We start from the raw sequence: 9,876 nt of genomic DNA on the forward strand, positions 1-9,876 counted from the left end.
AGGCAAAACCTTGGACTTGGCGGTGGGGTGGGGGGGGCTCTCTTTTTCTCTCTCTTGCTGTGAGGGGCACTGGGTAACTTTTGCTGATAAAAAATCTTTGTCTGCCCCATGGAGGATAAAAGGAAATTTTGTTCAATATCACATTTTCTCTTTCATTACATGACAATAAAATTATCTTGAATCTTGAAAACAATAAACTCCTATGTTTAAAAAATAGTGTAAGATTTTATTTTCAATTTGTATGCTGGCCTTGAGGCACTATCTTTTACTAGTAATTTGTTTTTTGGATGAGAAACTAAACAGATGATACATTGTTAATGATTCATATATTGCACTAGAATTCTACACGTGTTAAGAGAAAGTAGTTGTATACTGTAGACTGTAAGTACACTCTGGCAAAGGGGTGGGGGGGGAATAACAAGATGGAGGCTGGTCATTTTTATCTGATTATTTCCCTTAGAGGGACAAAGAACCAGATGGTAGCTGGACAAAGGAATTGTCATTGTTAGTGACTCCAGATACTTTGCATTCAAAATTGCTCTCTATATGTTGTATATTAAAATTAAGAGGCACACAAACAAGTTAGGACAGAGTCTAGGCCATGGCCCCTCGATCCTTAAGCACCATTTAATAAGACCATGCCTGACTGTGACCCCCAGGTTTGCATCCTTGTTCTCTCATGGAGTCGTTCATTGCCTTGTTTATCAAGAATCTTTTTACCTCTTTATTAAAATTATTCAAAGCCTCTGTATTCATTAGAGTTGAGGAGATCTCATTGAAGTGTACAAACTTTTGACAGGGCTAAGCAGACAGAATTCAAACAAAGGGTATTTCCCCTGGCTAGAGGGCCTAAGTCTGAGAATATAGTGTAAAATATTTGGACGAATACGAGGAGACATTTCTTCACCAAGGCTGGTGAACTTGTGGAATTTTTTACCACAGAATTCAGTGGAGCCCAAGGTGCAGGAAATGTTTAAGAAGAAGGTGGCAAGATTTCTAAACATAAAAGGCATCAGGAGTTGGGGAGAGTGCAAAAAATTGGAACTGAGGTTGAGGTTTCCGCCACAATTACACTGAATGACGGAACAGCCTTGAAGGGACCTACACCTGCTACTATTTTCCATTTCAGGTCCTGGAATTAGATCACGTGCTTCTTCTTGCTTTTCTTGCCAAAACTGGACAAGGCCACATTTTCCCATAAATTTCTGCTTTCTTCCTCTTGATAGTCTGATCGAGGATTACTTACACCTCCCCTCCCCCCCCCTTCACTTTAGAAGTGGCTATGAGGCCATTATGAGGACTGCAGACATCTTCATGGATGGAGCAGGAAGTGTCTGATGAGGGAAAGGATTAGTAGGCTGCAAGATAGAACACTCCTCCCACTCCTTACAAAGGGCATCTGTGTATTCCCGAACCAAGGTCTTGAGATCATCTGTACAATTCATTTTCCACTTTGCAGAGCCCAGGGCCTGAGGTTTCCTCTGATCACCTGATAACCTGCTCTTGTAAGAGAGCTCAGAATAGAGTGTGTTTCTGAGTCTGTTGTTGGCCATCTAATGACATGACTGGCCCAATAGTGCCAACAGTGAGCAATTAGGGCCTCAGAGCTGGGGACCATGATGAGTTCATCCACTTTATCCACTTTGTACAAACTAGAAGAATAACATCTTACTTTGGTTTCAGTAGTGATCTGGAATGAACATTGAAAGTTTTACCTTCAGATAAACTGCTCTCTCATTTTCTATTATCATGCCTATTCCCTTCTCATCCAATTTCCTTAAAATGTCTCACTAACTGTAGCCATTCATGCTCCTGATCACCTAATGTCTTAATCTGTCTCTGACAGTTTTTGTCTTTCATCTCCATCCTTCTGCCAGTTCTGTTTTTAACTGTAAACCCTCTGTTCTACCCCTAGTTCTGAGGAAGGGTCCCTGACCCAAAACTTTCGCTGGTTTCCCTGACCACAGATGTTTTTCGATTGGCTAACTTCTTCCAGCATTCTTGCTCTGATAGACCCAGTCATAGGTAAGACGTGCTGACAACAAATTATAAAGGATGTACATTACAAAAATATAAAACTTCACAATACAACAATTATATCTACAATCCAAAAATATAATTCAACTATTTAAGATACTAAGACTGGGATTTTAACTATCATGTTACTGTCAAAGCAGTTATTTTCAAAGTATATTGGTCCTATTATTTTCTTTAAAAACATGTGAAATTAAAACATTGTGAGACTAGCAAGTAGATTACCAACACTAATGATAATTCTACTTGACATGTTTTATATTAATGCTTCACGAGTTGACGTTCTATTGATAACTGAAATGCATAAGTTTATTTTTTTGAAGTTTAACATTCCAAATTTTTATTTCCTTGGTAAATATATCTCCATCTTTTACAGAAGGAAAAGTATTCATTCATCTGCAATGGTATTCATATTCTGAGAAAACCGGGGTTTGCATTGTGGATCTTTGTTGGGGGACACAGAAGGTTATAAATCAACATTGGTTAGACTCCAGCCTTCTTTCCATTCATCTAGAGCCACAACAGTACTGAGTGCACTCATTTCTCATAGCCATGGGTGTGAAAACAATTTTCACCCCTGCATTTTAGTTTCTGTTCAATCCCATGTCTTTTCTCCTGACACAATAAAAGTGCTGCAGTAAGCAGGATCCAGTATGATACATCAGTGAGAAACGTGAAAGTGGGACTATAGGCTGTGATTATGGGCTCAAATGTGTGGTGAATCCTTTTTAATCACATGATATGAACTAATGTCGCCATTTATTTATAAAACAACAATGTTCTGCCATGGGAGGAATAGAACGATGACTGTCGCAGTTTCTGGCGTTTTGTTTAAGCAATGGCATTATAGTCTTTCAGAATTCTTCTTATGTTGGATAAACTAAGGACATTTGCAAAAGTAATTAAGTTTGCTGGTAGTTTTACATTTTTGATATTCTAAATCATTTTTAAATGGCTCTTTTTCAAATTAAGAAGGCCTAAAATTATTCAAACATTTTGCAAACAGCCACACTAGTGCTTTTATACTTTTGAATCCACACATTTAGAAATGCTAACATTTTCTATTTAGATGTTCTATTTAGAGGAAAACTCCGATTCAGTTCAAATGACATTGGTTTCACTGTTCAGGTCAAACCATCATGAAACCTCATAAAATATCTGATCCTGTCTTACGTGGATAATAGAAGTGAAATGTGTCGGCCTTGGTAACCTTTTTGAATGAGTTTTATCTGAAAATTTGTGTCTGAAGGATTTTGTACACGGTACATTTATGGAAATCTCTCTCAGATCCTCCATTTTTATGAAGGATGCAGGCAGAAAACAATCGGGTCAGGCAAAGTGACAGCACTAGTTTGATGTAATGTGCAGATGTCACAGGTCTCAAACAATAACTAGCAGACTGTTGTTTAAAAGACTCATAAGACCATAACATCATAAGATAAAGGAGCAGAAGTAGGCCATTCAGCCCATTGAATCTACTCTGCCATTCCATCATGACCTGATCCATTCTCCCAATCAGCCCCATTCCCCTGCCTTCTCCTCATAACCTTTAATATCCCAACTATTCAGATACCTTTTAATCTCTGCCTTAAATGTACGTAATGACCTGGACTCCACAACCGCCCATGACGGCATATTCTAGAGATTTACCACTTTCTGGCTAAAGAAATTCCTTGGCATCTCTGTTTAAAATCCTGAAGTTGTGCCCGCTTGTCCTTGACTCCCCTACCATAGGAAACAACTTTGCCATACCTACTTTGTCTAGGCATTTCAACATTTGAAATGCTTCTATGAGGTCACCCCTCATTCTTCTGAACTCCAAGGAGTACAGTCCAAGAGCTGTCAAATGTTCCTCATATGATCATCCCTTCATTCCAGGAATCATTCTTGTAAATCTTTTCTGAACCCTCTTCAATGCCAGCACATCCATTCTTAAATAAGGAGACCAAAACTGTGTCCCGTACTCCAAGTGAGGCCTCACCAGTGCCTTACAAAGCCTCAACATCACATCCCTGCTCCAATTTCCTAATCCTCTAGATATGAATGCTGATATTGCATTCAGCTTCTTCTCTACCAATTCAACGTGGAGGCTTTGGGATATCCTGTACGAAGGCCCCCTTATACCTTGCCAACTCTGAATTTTTTTCCCCTTCCAAATAATAGTCTTCCCTTTTAATTTCCTTCTCCCAAAGTGCATGACTGTGCACTTTCCAACATTGTATTTCATTGCCACATCTTTCCCATTTCTCCTAACCTATCATATTCTCTCTGCAGCCTCTCCATTTCCTCCTCACTACTTGCCCTTCCACCTAGCTTTGTGTCATCTTCAAACTTAGCAACAAAGCCATTTATTCTGCAATTGAAATCATAAAACATAAAAACCAGTGGCCCCAACACAGATCACTGGGACACCACTGATAACCGGAAGCCAACCAGAATAGGATTCCTTTATTCCCACTCACTTGTTTCCTGCCGATCAGCCAATGCTCTACCCATGCTAATATCTTTCCTGTAATTCCATGGTAATTTTACACAAAACCTCATCTGTGCCACCTTGTCAATAGCCTTTTGAAAGTTCAAATATGCAACATCTGCCTAATCTGCCTATGGTTTCCTAAAAATTGCAGTAACTTTGTCAGGCACCTCCAGGAAATTCATAACCTTATCTCTGACAATTGACTCCAACAAATTCCCAACCATTGCCATTAGTTTTATTTCTGCTGTCTCCCTCTCTTTTTAAATAGCAGAATGACCTTTGCAATATTCCAGATCTCCAGAACTATGCCAGAATCTATTGATTCTTGGAAGATCATCATGTGCCTCTTCAATCTCTATAGCTGCTTCTTTCAGACCACGAGGGTACATTCCATCTAGTCCATGAAACTTATCTACCCTCAGACCTTTCAGCTTTCCAAGCACCCTCTCACTGGTGATTGTGCCTGCACTCACCTCTCTTCCCTGACACCCTTGAAAGTCAGGTATATGTCTAATGTCCTCCACAGTGAAGACTGATGTAAAATATTAATTCAGTTCCTTTTCCATTTCCTTGTGTCCCATTATAATTTCTCCAGCATCTTTTTCTATTGGCCTTCCATCTACTCTTGCTTCTTTTTTTAACTCAATATACTTATAAAAGCTTTTAGTATCCTTTTTGATATTATTTGCTAACCTTCTTTCAAAGTTCATCTTTTCCTTCTGGGTGACCTTTTGAGTTGCCATCTGTATGCTTTCAGAGCTTCTGAGTCTTCTATCTTCCTATTCATTTTTGATTCTTTGGCTTTGAATTCTCTTGTCAGCCACATTTGTGTAATTTTTCCGTTCAATTTTTTTTCCTTTTTGGAATATACCTATCCTGCATTTTTCATATTTCTTACAGAAACTCTACCCATTGCTGCTCTGCTGTTATCCTTGCAAGTGCCTTTCTAATTAACTTCTACCTCAGAGGTCCACTTTATTCCACTGGTATACTGATACCTCTAATTTTAGTTTCTCCATCTCAAACTGCAGCATTATTTCTATCATATAATGATCACTGCCTCCTAAGGGTTCCCCTATCTTCAGCTCCCTTATCAAATCTGGTTCATTACACGATACCCAATCCAGAATTGTAATTTCCCTGGTTGGCTCAGTCAAAAATGGTTCTAAGAATCCATCTCAGAAGTATTCTACAAATTCTCTCTCTTGAGATCCAGACGCAACCTGGTTTTCCCAATCTATTTGGATGTTAAAATCCTCCATGACTACCATAACATTGCCCTTCTGACATGCCTTTTCTATTTGCTGTTGTAATTTGTTGTCCACATTACTGTTTGGAGGTGCAGCAGTGTCTTTTTACCCTTGCCATTTCTTAATTCAACCCACAATGATTTTTAAAAAAATCTTCTGATGCTAAGTCACCTCTTTCTAATGATTTAATGTTATTCTTTATTGATAGAGTCACACCCACCACCTGCCCTATGCTTTCAATACACCATGTATCCTTGAACATTTAGCTCCCAATGACCTCCATCTTTTACCACAACTCTGTGATGGCTACATCATATCTGCCAATGTGTATCTGTAATGCAAGGTTATCTACTTTATTTCATATGCTGTGTACATTTAAATACAAATCCTTTAGCCCTATATTTGTAACTTTTTTGACTCTGTGTCCTTGTTGCATTGCAACTCATCCCCACAATGAAAATTTGGCCGATTTGTCAGTCCTTCCCCACAAACTCCCTACCAGCTGACTCTATTTGTGCACCAACGGTCTCTTCACTTTGGTTCCCACATCCCTGCCAAATTAGTATGAACTCTCACCTTCCTAGATCTGGAGAACAGGGATCTAAGAGGATTGCATGGCTGGAGCAAGTTATAGAAATGTTTCTGTACTCGTGAATTTCATTATTCCTTTATCCTTCAGCAAACTTTTTCAAAATACTCACAATATTTCGCGTTTTTGCACCAAGGAATGGCGAAGGCTGTTTCATCGAGTTGTACTTGTACAATCAGATGACAATAAACTTGACTTGATACTTCATATTCATGTATGTTTTCTCTCAAGTATTTATCCAATTTCCCTTTAGATTCATCAACTTTACCTTCCAATTATTTTCTGGATAAAGATGTTTCTCCTGAATTCCTGATTAGATTTATTAGTAATTATCTTGTTTTTATGACTACTAGTTCCTCAAGTTGTTATTGAAGCTTCATTTCTTTTCCCCAAATTGCGCTGCTTTGTGCACCACACCTTATCTGGAACCATTATTTTGCTTTCCCTCTTTTGTATTTTTCTTCAGTTCACACATTAATATCATCAGAAATAAAGCAGATGTATTTTAATAACCATTTTTTAATTTCATCAATACATTTTTCATTAAGAAGCTATTAATTGTTAAAATTATTCCACAAGTGCTGTGAATGCAACTTTATATAAATATAAAAATTTAACAGTATACCAATGCATCATTTTAGAAATGCATCTGCAAACATGGAGAAGCAATTGCAAGGAATAGGTCGGAGTGGGTACCTGTGGAAGCCCCGGAGACATGGTAGGTGTGCCATTTCCAGCAATTTCCTTATGATTCTATACCTCTGCTTTAGTCACTGGACAAAAAGGATACATATCAGGGAAATGTACCACCATTGTTTACTTTATATGAGTTATTTTTATTTTTGGCAAAAGTAACATTGGATCAGTCATCCTTATGATTTTCATTTTGACAGAAGTAAATTTAAATTTTCTTTTATCTCTATCATTTCATAATACATTGATTTGTTCATAGATGTGAACAATTAGTTATTCTCCATATTTATGAACTCTGCAGATAATTTTAATCTTATTCTTAGGATAGAAAAGTAGAAAGATCTGGAAATACTCAACAGATCAGGAAGTATCTGTGGAGAGAGAAATAGTTATACTTTCAGATTTATGTCCATTCATCAAAACATGAATTATATTTATGTTTATTCAAACAAATTTTAAATATATCTGTGATCTTAGAGTCCAGACTAGTATGACTGTATTGTCAGCTTTCTATTATATGCAGATATTCACAGCACACTGAAACCATTTGATGTACTTTATTACAACAGACATTATTGTAAAATATAATTGTTTTATTTTATTGTGGTTTTAGCAGCATTCCTGTTTTACCAACAATATTCTGAGCCAAGCTCTTTACAGAAAAATAGTCAAATTGTTACTTAAGAATTATTGTTATTTTCTGACTTTTTAACTGGAAGTTTATGAAACGCATTAACTCAGTTCACATCTGACATTTCATATATTCCAAAGATGAAGATGGATGTTTTAAATAGAATTCTTTTTTTGTTCTTGTTCCTGTTCTCTCTCTTTAGTGATGACAGCACGCAGAGTTCACAACTAGGCCATTTCTTTCTGCGGGCAAAGAAATACTTTCACACACTCTTGCTGATAGTGGGAGGGAAATGGAGGCTAAACTTGAAGGTAATTATTTTAAAGTCTAGTGTTTGAAGAATAATTTCAATACGATTGCACAGTTCGTTTAACATAATCACAATTTCACATTCCTTTACAGCACCATTGTTCGGATTGGAATGCTGCTTTGTAAGCAGATTCACACTGGAAGTGAAATTAGTACTGGCTGCTTTTGTTCATTAGTCTCCTCTTGATAATGTCTGACCTTGGAATCTATGAACATCTCACAATTTCTGCCAGCAATAGTTTACAATCATATGAAACTGATAGCTATGCATATGTGTTGTCTAAGAAGTTTCAAATTAAAAGAGTCCATCTTTAAAGTTACACAGTACAATCAAAAGTGCTAAAAAATTACATTGGTTCCAGATGTGAATTAATTTAATATATTCAATTTTTTGTCTTCTGAACTCATTTTTGTTTCTGTGAATTAAATTTGACAAATAATAAATTTTAATAGACCTGTTAATAATGAGATAAAAATCCCAACATCACTGGAAACACCTATCGGTATGAATGTAATTGGGAAAACCAAAAATGCTGAAAATTCTGTCAAGTGACTTAATGACTGACAGATGCTGATGAGACATCAGGGCAGGGTATCACAAAGGGAATATTCGTCAATTACAGTAAGGAAATATACATTTTTGTTGTTGGAAAGCAATGGTCCTTTAAAATCTAAGCTAATCCTTTCAAAAGGTCGGGTTGCCTTAATGAGAGTGGCCTCCAGAGCTTTGAAGTATTGCGGTTTGCATTCTGCTCAAAATGGACAGCTTTTAGTCAGTTTCCTGACTTCTTCCAGAGAGTAAGGAAGGTTTTTAGCCCTTATGTAATGGAAGAACTCTCGTGACTCCTGGGTGGCACAGCCTTCTATGGATCTCTTTTAGCCCCTCCAGCTGAGCACCAGCAGCAGATCATGACAATGTGTCAGAGGGATCATTTAACCTGTCCGGTCTGTACTGGGGAGACAGGCAGCTTGGCAGACATTCACCACAACCATCTCACATAACCAAGTAGAATGTAAGAAGCAGGCAACTTCCTTATGACATCTAAAACATAAATCTGAAATAAACTTCTATTTCCATAATTTTCTCCAGAGTTAAATATAATTGATGAAGAAAATTATAATGAACCAATCGATACCTTACATTTACAATTTAGTCATAGTATTCTTTCATAGATTTATCCAATCATCCTAAGAAATAGATACAGCCAAATCTTTTTCCCATTTTATTCTAGATTTATGAACATCCGGCTTAAGCTATTTATTCTGTAATAAAGCATACATCTCATATATGAATCCTTTCTTGCAACCATCAGTAAATAAAATTTCAAATTCAGACCATCTAGGTCACACATGTCAAACTCTGGCCCACGGGCCAAATTATATTTGGCCCACAAGTTCATATTAAATATATATTAGAGTTGGCCCGCTGGCCGCCACGCCAGTATAGCTCATGCACACTGAAGGTGAAAATGAAGACGCCGGAGGTGTGGAGGGATCTCAGAGTCCCGAATCCCGGGGATCGGAGCGCCGCACTCAGCCCGCCCGGCTCCTGGACACACAGACGCGGCTGGAGTTGGGGACCATCCTCGCTGGGTCTGTACTTCAGCGGCAACGCCGGACCGAACGTCTCATTGGCAAGGCCTTCCCCTTCGCTCCGTGTGCGGCGGACCCTGCCTCCCGCTCCTTTTGTTGGAGACGAGCCTGGCGCCGTGAGATCACAGTTTAATCCCTCTCCAACCATGGGAGGGGGGTGGGAGCAACACGCTCTTCTCAGCCAATTCCTCCACCGCCCCGGACACCGGCGTTTCAATGGGGGGTTCGGGTGCCTTCATCAGGCGACCGACCTGTTGGTCCAAGACAAGGGGAGACCGTACAAACTCCACAAAGACAGCAC

At 38.4% G+C, this 9,876-nt stretch overlaps 1 long non-coding RNA gene across 1 annotated transcript; it reads left to right on the forward strand.

Annotated features, from left to right (window-relative positions):
- The first annotated feature begins 6,987 nt into the window (after window positions 1-6,987).
- Window positions 6,988-8,344, forward strand: LOC138740109 (uncharacterized). Its single transcript, XR_011342673.1, has 3 exons — window positions 6,988-7,067; window positions 7,876-7,984; window positions 8,076-8,344. It is a non-coding gene; the product is annotated as an uncharacterized lncRNA (long non-coding RNA).
- The last annotated feature ends 1,532 nt before the right edge of the window (window positions 8,345-9,876 follow it).

This window comes from Narcine bancroftii, chromosome 7 (genome assembly GCF_036971445.1).
Source record: "Narcine bancroftii isolate sNarBan1 chromosome 7, sNarBan1.hap1, whole genome shotgun sequence".
Lineage (NCBI taxonomy): Eukaryota > Metazoa > Chordata > Chondrichthyes > Torpediniformes > Narcinidae > Narcine > Narcine bancroftii.